Here is a 17790-nt window from a genome sequence, read left to right as displayed (position 1 = left end):
CCTTAAGGTAGCTCAACTTTTAACCAATGAATCCACAAGAGATGACGTCTACATTTGGTTCAGTTTTTCTTGAAGAATCTCAATCTATCTCTCCTTACTTCAACGGTGCCAAGTATTCTTATTAGAAGATAATAATGATGTTGTTCATACAAGCAAATGATCTTGTCATATGAGACATCACCATGAACAATCCCTCTTACCTCTAAAGCAAGAATGAGAGCTCCTTATTCTGCAAAGTAAGAAAGAGTGGAATGAGGAAGATAAAAGAAGTATTCAGTTGATTGCTGAGGCTATGCACACCTTATTTTGTGCATTTGGCCTGAAATAATATAGTAGAGTTTCATCTTGTTCCAAAGCCAAGGAGATATGGGATAAGCTTGAAGTCATACATAAAGGTATTGACCAAGTAAAGAAGTTTAAGGTTTGAATTCTTACTCTAAATTATGAAACCTTTAAAATGAAGCCCGATGAAGATATCAAGGTGATGTCTGATCGGTTTAATATCATTATTAATGGATTGAAGTCTTATAGAAAGACATATCCAAATGAATAGGTGGTAAGGAATATGCTTCGAAGCTTGTCTAATTGATGGGAAGCCAATGTGACTATAATAGAAGAAGCAAAGAATTTAGGAACATTGGCTTTGGATGAGCTCGTCAGTGAGGCGCAATGAAGGGGTTGAAGAAGCCAAAATTGAGAAGAAAAAAAGGTTGGTGTTGCTCTAAAATCCACCACTAATGAAGATAGTGAATCAAGTGAAGTGGTGGATAAAGATTGTAATATCCTGAAAATTACTATTGTAATACCCCGAAAATTACTACAGTAAGAAAGGAGGTATTCTTAATAGTAAAATAAGGAAATAAAGTGAAAAAAGGGAAATTTTGAGTTATGGCAACATTGGGAATTATATTATGACATATTAATTCAAGAAAGGATTAAATTGCAAAAGTGAGAAAAATTTTGTTGCCCAAGAGTAAATACTCGAAATTTGAGGGGTCAAAGTGTAAATACGAAAAATTTAAAGGCCCAATAGTGTAAATATTTTAAGGGTGGAATAATCTAGAAACTAAGGAAAATGGATGAATTAGGACCAAATTGAAAAGGTGAAGAATTTTGAGGGACTAAATCACAATTTTACCAAATTAAGTGATGACTCAATGATGGAATTTTTAATGATTATGAAGGGCAAAATGGTCAATTAGAAGAGAGAGAAATCTAGAAGGCAATGATGATGTTGGTGATATTTTAGATTAATTAATTAAATAAATATTAGTTTATTAATACTTTAATTTGATTTTTAAATGATATTTTAGTATTTTATTATTATTCTATTTAGTATATATATGGAAGAAAAGATGAAGAATCTTCATCTTCTTCCATGCAACAAACGTGAGAAGAGAGGAAAAGAAAGAAAGTTTTACTTTCTTTACAATTTTGTCCTTCCACCAAAAATTTACCATTTTCACTTAGAAATCAAAAGAATTTCCATAGCTTCCAAGAGAGAAAAATAAAAAGGAGACAATGGGGAGCTAGAATATCAAATTAGATTTAAGAAATAGAAGCTGCGGGAGAGAGAAAATCAAGTTAAAGATTGAAATCAATAGCACAAGGTAAGAACATCAAGATTTTAATATATTTTTAAGATTGATATTATTGAAAAAGCATGGAAATAATGTTATAATAGAGTTTTATTATGTAAGGTCTTATGTTCTTGATATATTAGTGAAGAAAAATAAGTGAAAGTGATGGGAAATATTATAGAGAAAGGGAATAAGAGAGTTATACACCTAGTAATCAACATTTTGCACTAAAACAGTTTTAGACAACAACAGTAGTCTAACTTTGAAAAATCACCATAAATCGTGAAAATTGAATTAGAGGATGAAAAAAATGTGGAATTAAATCTTATTGAGTCTAGATTCTCATAGAAGAAATGGTGTAAGAAATGGAATTGTAAATCATGAGTTATAATAAATTTTGTGAGATAAGATCAGAATGATTTCGGGTTCCCCTGTTCTGACTTTGAAAAATCATAAAAAGTTGGAGAAAAATGATCAGGGTATTAAATTTATAATTTTAAAATATTGAATAAGTCCATTTTCAATAGAAACAGACGAAAACATTATCTGAATCTTGTACGAGGAGATAATTAATTTTTAGTGAAGAAGGGTCAAAATTGTCAGACAACAGAATGGGGATGAATTTAAAGAATAAACTGTACTTATTGGCTAAACCAAAAATTCTTAAAATTTTAAGGTAAGAAGATATGTGAGTCTAGTTTCAAATAAAATTTGTGGATCTTAATTCGGAGTTCTGTAGCTCAAGATATAAATAATTTTGTGACAATGACACAAGTGGACAGCTTTGAATGAACAAATAAATAGTGAAATTATAGATAATGTTACATATAAGCATGTTATATACATTAAGGATGTGGAATGGAGAGGAGGAGGAGAAAAATATATGATTATTCAACTAGCATGAGTTTTCATTAAAAATGGCTAATTTGCATGTTTTAGGTCAGGGACTAAATTGAATAAAAGTAATATTTTAAGGGTAAATTTGTAAAAATATCAAAAAGTGACCAAAATGCATGAAATGAATTGTTTTATTATTTAAATTAATAAAGTGAATGAAATATTAATTTATATCAAGATTGAGTGGAAATTCGAGGAAAATAGAAAATTACCAAAATGTCCCTGAATTTTGGTATTTCTGCAATTTAGTCTGGTAAGTTCGTGTAACTTGAATTATATTCTTAGATAATTGAAATATATATATTGAATTGAGAAATTGATTTGAATTGTGAACATGAGAAATTGTGAATTGAATGAAATGAAAATAAAGCTTTAAATTACATGTGTAAATATCGGGTCTCGTAGGCCCTATTTGTTATGAATATAATATTTCGAGGATATGTTGTAAAGAATTATAAAAGAAAGTTAATAATTTAAAAGTTTTAATTTGGATGAAATTTTGTAACTCAGTTTAATATGTATGCAAATGTATGTCTTCTAGTAATGTCTCGTACCCTATTCCGGTGTCGAATACGGGTAAGGGGTGTTACAATGTGACATCGCCAGATTCGGTCATAATGCTTAGACCGAGTTTGGGGTGTTACAAAGATAAAAAAATTACAATGTTTGCTAGACGATTCAAGAAGTTTATGAGGTCCAATAGAGGTAGAAAAATTTCAAAAGAAATAAGTACTCAAACTTGAATCTACCCAGGAAAAAGATCCCATTATATGCTAGGAATGCAAGAAACCAAAACATGTCAAGGTTGATTTTCCCCTATGTAAGAAAAATGGATTAAGCAAACAAAAGCTCAAGACTCATGTTGCTACTTGGAGTGATGAAGATTCATCCGATGATGAAGATCAAAAAGCAACCAACTTGCCTTATGGTCATTGATGACACTGAGGTATCTTCTAACTTGTCTAATTTAATTTCTTATTCATTTGATGAGTTATAGGATGCTTATGATGAGCTGGCTTTGGAGTTTGAAATTATGGTTTCAAAATATAAGAAAAACGTTTCAAAATTGAAAGATGAAAATACTTCACTCTCCAAAGCCAATCATGAATTTGAAAGTAAAATTCATGATATGCAAGCTAATATAAATGATTTTGAGAAAAAGAACCAAGACTTGCATAATTTGCTTTTAAAAGTTCATGATGATCATCAAAAGCAACTTGAGTTTCTTGAAAAAGAAAAAAAATTATCTAACAAAGTATCTCTAAAAAGTTTTAAAAAGGGAGAGAGCTCAAAATCAAACTTTGTTGGAACAAGCTTTAATTTATATAAACATAGAGGTCCCTCAAAATTTTATAAAAAAAATAGTAAGAGTATATGGGTCCTTAAACGACTTAGTGTTACTCAAGACAAAGAGATTCGTTCAAAATGGATTCCCAAAGGGACAAGTTTTAGGAACTAATACTTATGGACCCAAATGAATTTAGGTACCAAAAACAAAAAATTTAATTCTATGTTTGTAGGAAGAGGAGCATTGCTTCAAGGTGGGAAACTCGAGCAAAAACTCATGTTACCTTGATAGTGGATGCTCAAGACACATGACTGCTGACGAGCAATTTTATCAAATTGAATTCAAAAAATGGAGGAGGAGTTACGTTTGATGACAACTCCAAAGGACAAATAGAATGAATTAGCTCTATTGGTAAAAACTTTTCAATCTTTATTGAAAATGTTTTGTATGTCAATGGTCTTGAGCATAATCTATTAAGTATTAGTCAATTGTGTGCTAAATATCTCAATGTCATTTTTGAGTCTAATGGATGTAAAGTAATTAACATTGAGTTTAATAAGATTATGCTTGTAGGACATAGGATAGGAAATACTTACATGGTGTATTTAGATGACATGCATGATTCATACATACCTTGTTGCTAAAAATGAAAATAATTTTTTATTGTGGCATAGAAAAATAGGGCATGCTAGCATTACCATATTGCATAAACTAGCCAAAAATGACTTAGTAAGAGGTTTGCCAAAAATTGATTTTGATTTAGATAAAGTTTGCGATGCATGTGTTAAGGTCAAACATAAAAGGGTTTCCTTTAAACTTATCAATGATGTATCTACTAATAGAGTTCTTCAATTAATTCACATTGATCTTTTTGGACCAATTAGGACTACTAGATTGGGTGGAAAACAATATATTTTTGTGCTTGTAAATGATTATTCTAGATTTACTTGGGTTTTTTTTCTTAAATACTAAAGATGAAGCTTTAGAAAAATTTATCACATTTTCAAAAATTAATCAAAATGAAAAAGGTTACTCTATCACTAGTGTTAGAAGTAACCATGGAATTGAACTTCAAAATCTTGGTTTTGAAAATTTTTGCAACTCAAATAGAATTAGTCATAATTTTTTCACACCTAGAATCCCCCAACAAAATGGATTTGTTGAGAGGGAAAATAGAACTTTAGAAGAAATGACTAGAACCATGCTTTGTGAAAAGAATGTACCAAAATATTTTTGAGTGGAAGCCACAAACACCATTTGCTATATTGTTAATAAAGTAATGATTAAGTCTATTTTAAAGAAAACTCCATATAAACTTTTCAAAAATAAAAAGCCTCGCATTGACATTAGCTATTAAGTCTGTTTTAAACAATGACAATCTTGGTAAATTTGATGCAAAAGTGATAAAATGAAATTTTCTTTGTTATTCATTAAATTATAAAGCTTATAGAGTCTTTAATAAAAGAACTTTAGTAGTTAAAGAATCAACACATATTGTTTTCAATCTCTTAAAAAGAATACTCGTGTTGATGATGATAATGATGTAGAAATATTAAACAATAATAATAAAGTTGATCATTCATCAAATAACAAGATTCAAGAACAAATACAAGAATCTTTAAATGAGCTTACTATAGAGGAAAGACAAGTCAATCATCCAAGAGTGTATAACTATGTGAAGGATAGCAAAATTTTGGGAGATCCATCCAAAGGGGTATCTTCTATTAAAAATACATGTAATTATGTTGCATTTATTTCATAAATTAAGCCTAAAAATATCAAATAAGCATTAAATGATGAATATTGGATATTGGCTATGCAAGATGAATTAAATTAATTTGAGAGAAGTAATGTATGGAGCCTTGTAGAAATACCATGTGATAAATCTACTACAGGTAGTAAGTGGGTTTTTTTAAGAATAAGCTAGATAAGAGTGTAACAACCCATTTTTAGTGAAATTGGAACAGTAGTTTTGGGGACCTCAAATCTGATGAGTAAATTATTATTTTATTATTATTTTAATATCTATGGGATGTTAGTAAGGTTGTATTAAAATTTTGTTAAGAAATTTTGACGTTTGCATGCTTAATTACGTGAAAAGAACTAAATCGTAAAAAGTACAAAAGTAGAGTTCTATTAGTTAAAGGGGTCAAATGACTATGAATCTTTAAAGTAAAAGGACTTATATGGTAATTAGACCATTCAAATAGTTAGTGGACTTTTATGGATATAGATTAAGTTATTTTTAATTTAAATACAAAGGTTAATAAAGTAATTTAGTAAATAAACTTAAAATTACTAAGTAAAAGACTATCATCTTTTCATTATCTTCATACTTCAACCGAAACCACCATTAGAGGAAGAGCTTGGAGCATTCAGTCACACATATAGCTTGTATGTAAGTGTAATTTTATCCCGTTTTTAACGATTTTTATGTTTTTGGGATCATTGTAGCTTAACCTAGCTAGCTTGGGGATCAATTTCCAAAACTTTTAATGATTTTTAATGAGTCCTTGTTGATAAATAAACAAGTTTTGTAAAGTGATTTTTGATGAAAATGGTATTTAGGGACTTATTTATAAAAATGGTAAAAGTTCATGTTAAATCTATTAAATGATGGCTTGTATGGGTTGATATAGGTCCCTAGAGAAATTTACTAGCTTGAGAAAATGATGAAAATGCTTCGATTTCAATTTATGAGCTTAAGGACTAAATTATAAAAAGTTAAAATGTTAAGGGCAAAATAGTAATTTTGTAAAAATATGAAATGTGGACTAAATTGAATGCTAGGGTTATCAAATGAATTAAAATTTTATATTTAGATCAAGATAGACCACGAACGGATTTAGATCGAGAAAAAGCTAAAGCCTCGAATTAGTCGATTTCGTTTCTACACCCTAGTTGTCGAGGTAAGTTCGTATGTACGAATTATTATGTTCATGTTGTTTAATTATATGTATTTATGTATTAGAAATGCTATTGAACAATGTATATCCAAAATCATGCCATGATGGTTATCGAGTCCCAGTTGAACCTTAGGAGTTTGTAGGATACAAATCACATGTCATTAGGCTTTTCATGTTTCAGGTTCTAGTCTTGAATGCCTTACCGATGGTTGAGGTCCTACATTTGTTACGGATACTACATAGTTCGAGTGAGCAGCATCGTGTAGCTTACATTCTAACCCACAGCTCGTGTAAGCAGGCCCATTTCACAGCTCGTGCGAACAATGATGTAAAGGAAATGTTACGGTTATATGTTTAAGCACACTTCGTGTGAGCTTTCCCGAGTACTCAAAGATGTTTTAAATGGTTCAACGGACATGAAAAGGAAAGGAATGGTTAGTGTTCAAATGAACAATGTCATGTATTCATGGAAAGGAAATGATGAATTCAAATGAAGTATGTTCATATACAAATTTCCTACCTTATGTTTAATTCAAGTAAATTATGTTTGAATGCACTAACTTGTGGTGATGGTGCTTAGGCTTGTGCCAAGCTTGTGGTTGGATTACATTATGCTTATACTTATGTTATTTAGATGAAATGGTAAGTTATGTTTCATGTTTTACAAACTTACTAAGCGTTATGTTCTTACGTAATTTTTTTCCTATGTTTTATAGATAATCAGAAGCTCAATCAGTTTGGAAGCACGTCGGAGATTATCACACTATCCAGCATAAATATCGATATTTTTTGATGTTTTGGTCAATGTTATAATGGCATGTATAGGTGGACTTTTATTAGCATCTAGTTGAATGTTAGATAATGATTTTGGAATGTATAAGTTGTTTTGGTACCATTTAATGTTGGTTGGATTATGTCATTTTGGTACTTTTGATGCATGAATGGTATGGTTCAAATGGTATGTTTATGATGAAGTGATTATGGTCATATTGTGGCATGATATGTTATGAGTTGAATTATGTTTGATGGTGGAAATGTAATCAAACATATACATGATTTGGTAAGTTTGGATGTGTGCAATTGAGGTGCCTTGTATGGCATATTGGTTGAATGATTTTGGACTATTGAATTGGTCATTTCATGTTGGTTTTGGTCATGTTATGATGCATTGATTATGTGTACAAAATGTTTTTAGGTGGTTGCATGAGTTGATGTTGGAAATGGCTTGATTTTGGCCAATTTCATGTCCACACGGTTTGAGACACGAGAGTGTGACTCAGTTGTGTGTGACACATAGCTAGGCGACACGACCTTGTGTCCCATGTAGGTTTTAATGTATACAAGTCAAGCTATTACACGGCTTGACACACAGGCGTGTGGCTTGGCTGTGTGACCCAACTCAGAGAGTTACACAGGTGCAGAAATGGGATGAAAATGGTCGTGTGTCCCTATTTCAATTGTTTTATGGCCTGAGACACGGGCGTGTGTCTCAGCCGTGTGAGGAACATGGTTGTGTGACCCCTGTGGTCCAATTTTTCTAACTTTTTCTTGAACTTTCCAATTGTTTCCAATTTGGTCCTGAATTGTTTCTAAGGTATTTGTACGGCCTCGAGGGTTCGATTAAGGGACGTTATGCATGCGATTGAATGTGTTTAGGTTATGTTTGCAATGATGTATGGAATGTATGTTTTAATGTTTCATTTGTACGGTAATGCTCTGTAACCCTATTTCAGTGACAGATACAGGTTAGGAGTGTTACAAAAAGTGACAAAATAGTGAGGAACAAGGCTAGGCTTGTTGCTCAAGGTTACACTCTAGAGGCAGGAATAGACTATGATGAAATGAATGCTCCCATAGCTAGAATAGAAGCCATTAGAATGCTCTTAGCTTTTGCATGCTTTAATGGTTTTAAATTATATCAAATGGATGTGAAAAGTGCTTTTCTAAATGGTTTTATAAATGAAGTATATGTTGAACAACCATCCAATTGTGAAGATCCAAAATTTCCAAACCATGGTTTCAAACTTTCAAAAGCTTTATATGGTTTGAAACAAGCTCCTACAGTTCGGTATGAAAGACTATCAAATTTTCTTATTGAAAAAGGTTTTTGTAAAGGGAAGGTTGATACAACACTTTTTTATTAAAAGTAAAGACAAAGATTTGTTATTAGTTCAAATATATGTTGATGATATTATTTTCGGTGCTACTAATGGTTTTCTTTGTCAAGAAATTTTCAAGCTAATGCAAGGTGAATTTGAGATGAGTATGATGGGAGAACTAAACTTCTTTTTAGGACTTCAAATCAAGAAAAGGAAAGATGACATCTTCATCAACCAAGCTAAGTACACAAGGGAAATGCTTAAGAAGTTTGGGATGGACAATCTAAAACCACAAGTTACACCCATGAGCTATTCTACAAAACTTGACAAAGATGAAGGTAAATGTGTAGATTTAAAATTATATAGGTCAATGATTGGATCTTTACTTTATCTTACTTCAAGTAGAATCGACGTTATGTTTAGTGTTTGCTTGTGTGCTAGATGTCAATATTTTCCTAAGGAATATCATTTACAAGCTTTTAAGAAAAGTTTTAGGTACCTCAGAGACACTCCTAATTTAGGCCTTGGGTATCTCACAGACTCTTCATTTAGCTTGCATGCTTTCTCGGATGCAGCCTTTAGAGGTTGCAAAGTAGATAGGAAGAGCACCTCTAGTACTTGTAAATTCTTAGGCAACATGCTAATTTCATGGTTTTCAAAGAAACAAAATAATGTTACGTTGTCCACCATCGAAGCAGAATAAATTTCTGCTAGTAATTGTTGTGCTTAAGTTTTATGGATGAAACAACAACTTAAGGACTATAGAATTGATATAGATACTATTTCTATCAAGTGTGACAATACAAGTGTTTTTTATCTCATTAAAAATCCCATCCAACATTCTAGGACTAAACACATTGAAATATGACATCATTTCATTAGAGATCATGTCTAAAGAGGTGATATTGTTCTAGAGTATATTGACACTTTGCATCAATTAGTTGACATCTTTACAAAACTATTAGATAAAAAAAATTTTTGAACACTTAGAAGAGAACTAGGTATTACAACTTTGTCTTAATTTTTTGTTCAAATAATTTCATGCACTTAGTTGTTTTCAAAACATTTTATGACTTAAATTATATGAAAAAGCATGAACATTTTTTTAAATAGCTGTCATATGAAATTAGTTAGGGGGAGTTGGCTTTGCATGATTAGTCTATTTTTAACTTATTTGATCTAATTATTGTTGAATGCCTTTGAATGTACTAAATTAGACTTTTTTGAATGTTAATATGCAATTTTTGTATGCCTTATAATGCTCTATGATCCATATGCATAATACTAAAATTTGAAATATTTAAGCATATAATATCATTAAAATTTTCCTAAAAGTCATTCTAAGTTAGTTTAGAACATCTTAGAACATAAAAGACAAGTTGGAAAAATTTTCTGCACTTTGGAAAACATTCAACATTTGGTACCGATATCGGTACTATTTTATCAATAAGTTTTAAAAAATATCGATACTAATTTAAAAAGCATCGATACTCGTCAAGTTTTAAAGACTGCTGCAATGTGTTTTCAAAAAATTTAAGAAATCCATAAAATTTTCTTTTCTTGTTTCAAAAACCTTTCAACCCTAACTTCAAAATTCTTCAAATCCTTCATTTTTTTCTTTAAAATCTTGACACAAAACAACCTACGTTGGCTTTTTATATAGGGATTCAACTAGAAGATCTCTTGGGCTGGGCTGGTCTAAGTTCGGGTTCGGGCTAGGCCCAACCAAAATTTTAAGCCCTTTTGCTAGGCCCGAGCCTAGCCTGACCTGAAATTAGGCCTAAAATTTTGCCCAAGCTTGGACTGACCCATAGTAACTTTTTATATAAATTTTTAAAAAATATAATACATAAAAAAATATTAATAACACTAAAATAAATGTTTCCCAACAAATTGAAAATAAATTTTAAAAAAATATGTATACTTAAATAACACTAAGATAAGTGCAACTTAACAAGTAAATGCCTCTAAAATATTAACAATATTAACAATAAAACAAGAGTTATACAATAACAACAAATTAGTGAAAAAACAGCAAGAAAATAGCAAAAAAAGTAAAAACAAAAAAAAACTGTAATTTTTTTGGCATATTCAGGCCGGGCCCAGGCCAAAAAAGCCTTACCCGAGGCTTGACTCATTTTCTAAATGGGATTTATGTTTTTGCCTAAACCCATTTTTTAGGCCTATATTTTTACCCAAACTCTCCCACGTTTTGGGTGAGCCTTCGTGTCGAGTGGCCTGGCCCATAACCAGGTCTAGATTCAACAAGTTTGCTCTCAAATTTCACCATTTCCAAGCAATTTCGAGGTAAAAATTTAATTTTCCCATTTCAAATTTTGTTGAATTACTGTCAAATTCTTGGTTGCAAATTGTGTTTTTGGTTTATTCGGAATATATACATTGTGTTTTCTTAGATGAGGTAGTCTAAACTTAGCCAAAATCTTAAAACTTTTCTTTAAACCCTTTGCCTTCAAGGTGTTTGATAAAATTCTCCAACTAAATTTTTAAGTGCAAATAGTGTCTCTCTAGTCTAGTTAGTTAAAATATCTACTAGGAAACGTCCCCGTTCTGGTCCTACATCTTTGCCTAGTGGTCAAAACTTCTCTTTCAATGATTGCTTTAGAGATGATAATGACTCTTATCGTTTTGCCCATTATTTTTAAAAACATAAAGTTAATGTTTCATGGACACTTGATTTTAAGGTTTTAGCCAATTTTTTTTTAATTTCTTGAAACTTTGGCCAAATGACATTGGGTCAACTTTTTTAAAATTCATTCACCAATGTATGCTAATCTTGTTCGAGCATTTTTTTTGAATGCTAGGATCGAACATGATGAAATCGGTGAGATTGTGGTTGCCATTAACTCTTTTCTCATGAAAATTCCTATTCATCTCACTTTGGAAAACTGTGACCAATTTTTAAAACTTCCTCCTGGCGGTGAATCAAATGAGAAAGGCTCGTACAATCCGGCCTTGAAGGTTTGATACTCGTATGCATCTAAGCTCAATGTCTATGATCGTATTTTGCACCTTATCATCACATGGATATTGCGTCTTATTTCAAAACATGTTGTTCTTCGGTCTACCTATTATTGGTGGATTGATTGTTTTTGTAGTAATAGGTCTCCTGATCTTGCTTTAACTTTGTTTAATGACATTACCAAGAGAATTGGAAAAGAGCTAGCTAGAACTCTCACCTTGCCTTTTGGAATGTACTTGTAATATATTTTTACACGCCTTAACATCCCAACCAATGTTGATCCTTCTTGTCCATTAAACTTCAACTTGTTAGCTCTGCTGCCCTTCATTGAGTTGGATTTAAAATGGATCCTCTTACCAGAAATTGGGTTAAGGATGCTTGTCCTAATCCTCAAGAGATTGATGATGAAGACATTGAAGAAGAGCATCACGATATTCCTCCTGCTGAGCAGGCCCCTCCACCAGCTTCTTCATCCGCTCAACCATCTACTACGTCTCACTTAGATGACTTGCCTGTTGCCATCTTTAGTGTTGTTACTTCTTTGAGTGAGGAGTTTAGAGGTTTCCATACTTAAGTAGATGATACGTTTGATTGAGTTAATACTAATATTAGTAGTCTATACTCTAGGATATTTAAGATGGAGGAAAATATAGCATATCTTATGTCTCAATTTCCTCCTCCACCACCTCAAGAAGACTAGGGTGCAAATATTTTTTTTCATACATTTTAATCATTTTCATTGCACTTTTTCCTATATCTATTTTAGAACATTAATGCTTATTTTGGTAGCTTGTTTGTAAATACTTGAAGGTTTATATTGGCATCTTTATGTTAGTTCTTAGCCCTCAATTTTCTCAGTTTCTATTCTTGAACTAACAAAGTCTCTCTAAAGCTTTATTTGTTGATTTTTGATATAACAAAAAAAGGGGGAGAAGAGAAGAGAAAGGTAAATTAAATTGATATTTCTTTGATATTTGTATGACTAATCTTTTAATGCCGACATCTAATTGATCAAATTTTCACTCTCAAGTTTTTGTTTTTAAATTCATAAAATCAAGTCATGAATTCAAATTGAACTTTAACAATGGGGAGTAACAAATTCAAAAAAAAAATAGCAAAATGTTTTGTTATATCAAAAAAGGGGAGATTGTTAAACTAGCTTTATTTGATAAATTATTTTGATATAAAAAAATATTTTTGAATAAAATTTGTTTTTAAACAAAGAAATTATTAAGGTCAAAGCAATAAACTTCTAAACATCTTAGAAAATGTTGTGAATATGTAGAAAATTTTGGAAAAAGTTCAAAAACTATTTTAAACTCTTTAACTCGATTGAAACAATTTTAAATGAATTGAAAAACTACTCCATACAAAAAGTATCGATACCCATACAATTTTTATCGATACCATATTTTTATCAATACCAAAGTTGCTTACTGTTTTGAAATAAAAATTGAACAAATGCAAAAAGTATCAATAATTTTCAAAATATATTGATACCTATTGAATTTTATTGATACCATCTTTTTAAACCGATACCACTTTTGCATTCTGACTTGTTATTTTTTAAACATTTACAAGAAGTATCGACACCCACTCTAAAATATTGATACCTTTTACTAGGCATTGATAAATGGTCTTTGGTATCATTGAAAATTAACTTTAACTATCACTGAATCAAACATTAAATGTTACTAGTATCGATACTCGTAGAAAAAGTATTACTACTTTTTGTTGTAGGTGAATTTAATGATCTAATATTTTCATCCCCAAAAGCTCTATTAATTTTCTCAACAACCACAACGGTTTGAAATTTATTAGAAGGTATAAATACTATATTCTAAAGGTCCTACAACAATAAGAAAGAATATTCAAGTAAAAAAATCAATCAAACAACATTTGTGATAAATATTTTCATACTTTTTCTTTCATACAGTTGTGAGCTTCATTGCTATTCTATTAGCTCAAGTGTTCTTCTTTGTAATTGAGCTTAATTTGCAAACATTATAATCTTGAAAGAATTTATTCCTTGTTTTCTTCTTTGTATCTCTTTGAGAGAGTTTGTGTCTTAAGGTTTGGGTAGAAACCTTAAGGGAGTTTGTAAGGTTGAACCTTGACCTTAAAGGTTATCAAATTAGTGAATTTTGGAAAATCCTTAGTAATGGAAAGCTAAGGTAGTGGAGTAGGCAATTGGGGTCGAACCACTTTAAATTATTGTGTCCAATTTTCTATCTTTCTCTCTAGCATCCACAATTTTTTAAAAGTCAATTCAGCCCCACTTGTCAATTTCAGTTTGATTATGTGAGCTAATAGAATTTAGTCAGCTTTATGGGAGTTGTACACGAACCAAATTTATATGAAAATAAATTTACTTGGGTATAAAAATGAAGTTGTGCACGGACCAAATTTACAAGAAAACAAAATAACTTGAGTTTTAAAACTAAACTTCCTAATTAGGTCACTGACAGATTAGGTTAAAAAACAAAGCAACTAAGTTTTCAAGTTATTCAATAAGCTTCAATTGATGTGCGTTTAGGCTACCTTTTTTATAATGTAGTCTCTTGCAAACTTATTAATAGCTTTCATTTATGTTCACATTTTGGATCTCATTTAAAAACTTGTCGCAAGTTAATTGATCTTCTGGACTTGAAAAACAATAGCTTCAATGAATTTAAGTTAATAACCACCCACACATGTATCAATTGTTATAAGGTAGTTTATTTTTTATATCCTAAGTTTTATTGAAAAGCTTTATTCACTTATATGTTAGGTGACTGCAAACAAGTATACATAAATTGACGAAGATAGTAATAGCCCGATTTTTAATGGTACTAAAAAAGGCGATTTTTGAACTTCATTTTTGTAAACTGAGTTCATAAATATTAAATATGAATTGCGAGATTAATATAATAGAATATTGATGTTTGATTTATCAATTTTTGTCAATTAAATAGTTGATTTACGTATAGGGACTAAATTGTAAAAGTCCATTCTTTATAAGTTTTTAAGTGGCCAAAGACTTGATTACTTAAATTACAATTAGGAAAAGGTCCAAAATGGTAATTAAACCACTTGTAATTAAATGTTATTGGGAGAAGATGGCTATCTCCATTAAGTAATGTTAAAATTATATTATGTTAATTAATTATGAATTATTAAGTTAATTAGCCATTAATCCACGAAAAAATAGCAAATGAGTGGAAAGAAAGAGAGGGTGTTCATCTTCTTCTTCCTTCAAAATTTGATTCTCCATAGTTAAGAAAAGAGAAAAATCACCCAAGGGTTTTTAACATTCGACCATCAATAAAAGGTAAAATTCAAGTCCTTTCTTTGATTTTTTATGGATTTGAGGTCATGAGAGCTTGATTTAACTAGCCCATGTACCAATTTATAAAGCTGTTAAATTTTTTGAAAGCTTTCATTGTTGATTTCTTGAAGAATTAGGCTTTAAATTGATAGATTTTAAGATTAAATTGTGAAAAGGACTAGATTTTAAAGTTTAACTGTTAGTTTCATACGTAAGGACCAAATTGAATAAAATGAAAAGTTGTTATGAGACTTTAGCAGAAATAGAAAGTAGAGGGTCCCTAATGAATGTTTGTATAGTTAGATTTTAAGCCGAGGTTAAAAGTTGGAAGTTATGGCTATTTCAAATTTAAGGACTAATGAATAAAATGTAAAATTTTAAGGGTATCAAAAAATGAGTTTATATAGGTTCATTCATGTCATGGTATAATAGGAAAATGTTTAGTATTGGCTTTCTGTATAAAATAATTGTATAGATCAAGAATTGGATTAAAGCGGAGTTAACCGGGGAAAAGCTAAAATTGTTGATTAATCCTTGAATAATCAACTTGTTTGGTGTTTTGAATAGGTAAATTTATATGGTATTTACTATTTTAGGTTGTAGTGTATTTGATTTTATATATGTATGCCTGATAATGGATTTGATTAGTTTTGAATTGGTATGAAAGGCTAGAATTGGATTGAATTGAAATGTGACATTTATATGTGTAAAAGATGCCCGTGTGAACTTAGTAAAGGGTTAGGATACAATTGACATGCCAATAGGGTGTTGTGCACGCTTGTACCAGATTTATTACAGATGTTAATGAGATCCAACATTTTTTGTGGATTTTCGATATATATGTGACCTAAGTTTAGCTCGGACGTGTAACTTGATGTGTCGTGTTAATGGTTTAGCCCAGACGAGTAACCATATGTATAAATGTACATAGTTCGGATGAGCAAATAGTGTGGTGTAGTTACCTGTGTGGTGTAGTTACATGTGTATTCGAGTCTATTTACTAGGGCTCATCTGGAAAAATGGTTTAAATGATATTGAGAATTCAAAATAGGATAAAATGAACTTTATATTCAAATTGAAAGTTATAGAATGGATTAAATTGTAAATGATACAATTTTTATGATCCAAAGTACTATTGATGAATGGTTTGAATTATATATATACTTGATAATATATTTGGATTGTTGGTTGAATGTGGTTTTGAGATAAGTTACTTAAAAGTGATATGATTGGGCATGTTAAGTACTTGTTGTATCATATGAGTTTGATTAATAGTCATTGCTCACATAGTTGGTGTTTTGATTGCCATGTCTAACCAAAGTTAATCCCAAGTTAAGGTAGCTTAAGTAAGAAAAAGGTAAGTCTTCTATAATACATATAAACTTACTAAGCATCCTATATGCTTACCTTGGTTGTTTTCTTTCCCTTGTAGATTGTTGCCTTGCGGAACTCGTCGAGCAAAATCGTCTTAAAGCTCACACTATTGCCAAATCAGTAGTTATGCGAATGAACACCTCCAAATGTGTGAACATTTAGAGAAAAAATTGTGCAAATGAAAATATACAAAATCAATGCGGTATCTACAAGTGAACAAGTCAAATTGTAATATAGTTTTGTATTACAATGGAACACATGGAAGTATTCCGAGGATCGAACTCAAGGGAGGTTGAATTAAATCTGAATATATTATCTGCACTAGCGGGTCTAGGCAATAATCACCAAAAATCATAAATTAAAATTAAGGATTAAGTTTGTAAAATAAAAACTACAACTAAAAACAAAGTTAACAACAAAGATCTCTCAACTAATAGGAAGAAGATTAACTCGCTTTAGTGGTTGCAATTAACTTCAGAATTTGGGTTTTCATTAGGGAATTAGTTATCAATTAACCAATATTACCCCTTAGTCTCTACTACTTAACTAATCGACCAGTACAAGCTTATCTCTCAACTTCACTTTCTTGACTGGGATTAATCCACAACTTACTTGGTAAACTTATCTCTCGAACTCGTTTATCTTATATTACTTCCTAAGGTTGTCAATGTTAGGGTTTAAACACACATGAATTTATACTAACTAATTCTATTGGAAAACCCTGATTTTTTCATTAACCACTCTCCTTCCACTCGTTAATCTCCCTAAGAATCTAGCCACTCATTGCTTTAACAATCATCTTCTCTGCAATTAAATTAATCATGCAATAACGCAAATTAACGTAAAAGAGAAAGAGATAGAAATTGTCTGTTTGATGAACTTGATGAACTTGGAATTGCGAAATCCTTTGATAGTGGTTGAGATATCGTCAGTTGCGAACAAGAAATGAAAGAAAAATAATGAAATACTTAATAACGAAGATTCAAAAAAAAGAGAACTAAACTGTATTTGAAAATAAACTAAGACTAAATAAAACCCTAAAACTATTAACTAAAACCCTAAAACAGCTTAGCAAAAGCCTTCTTAAGCTTTGCCTCAACTTAACTATTTATAGATAGGTTTTAGCAACTCTAATTAAATCAATTAAAAGCCTTAATCAAATAAAATATGAGTTATACAGACAAAAACACTCTGCTTAATTTCTGCCCATCATCGCACATGTGTCTTGACACATAACTTTGTATGTAAAATCCTGCATTAGCTTGGTTGTGTTGCGACATCGGAAGCTTGTGTTACGACTCGACTATTATTCCTAATGCTGTTGGGCCTCAAAATGAATATCCTTCACACTCAATTAAA

Source organism: Gossypium hirsutum, chromosome D08, assembly GCF_007990345.1.
Source record: "Gossypium hirsutum isolate 1008001.06 chromosome D08, Gossypium_hirsutum_v2.1, whole genome shotgun sequence".
In the NCBI taxonomy this organism is placed as follows: domain Eukaryota; kingdom Viridiplantae; phylum Streptophyta; class Magnoliopsida; order Malvales; family Malvaceae; genus Gossypium; species Gossypium hirsutum.
This window is presented reverse-complemented; position numbering follows the sequence as displayed.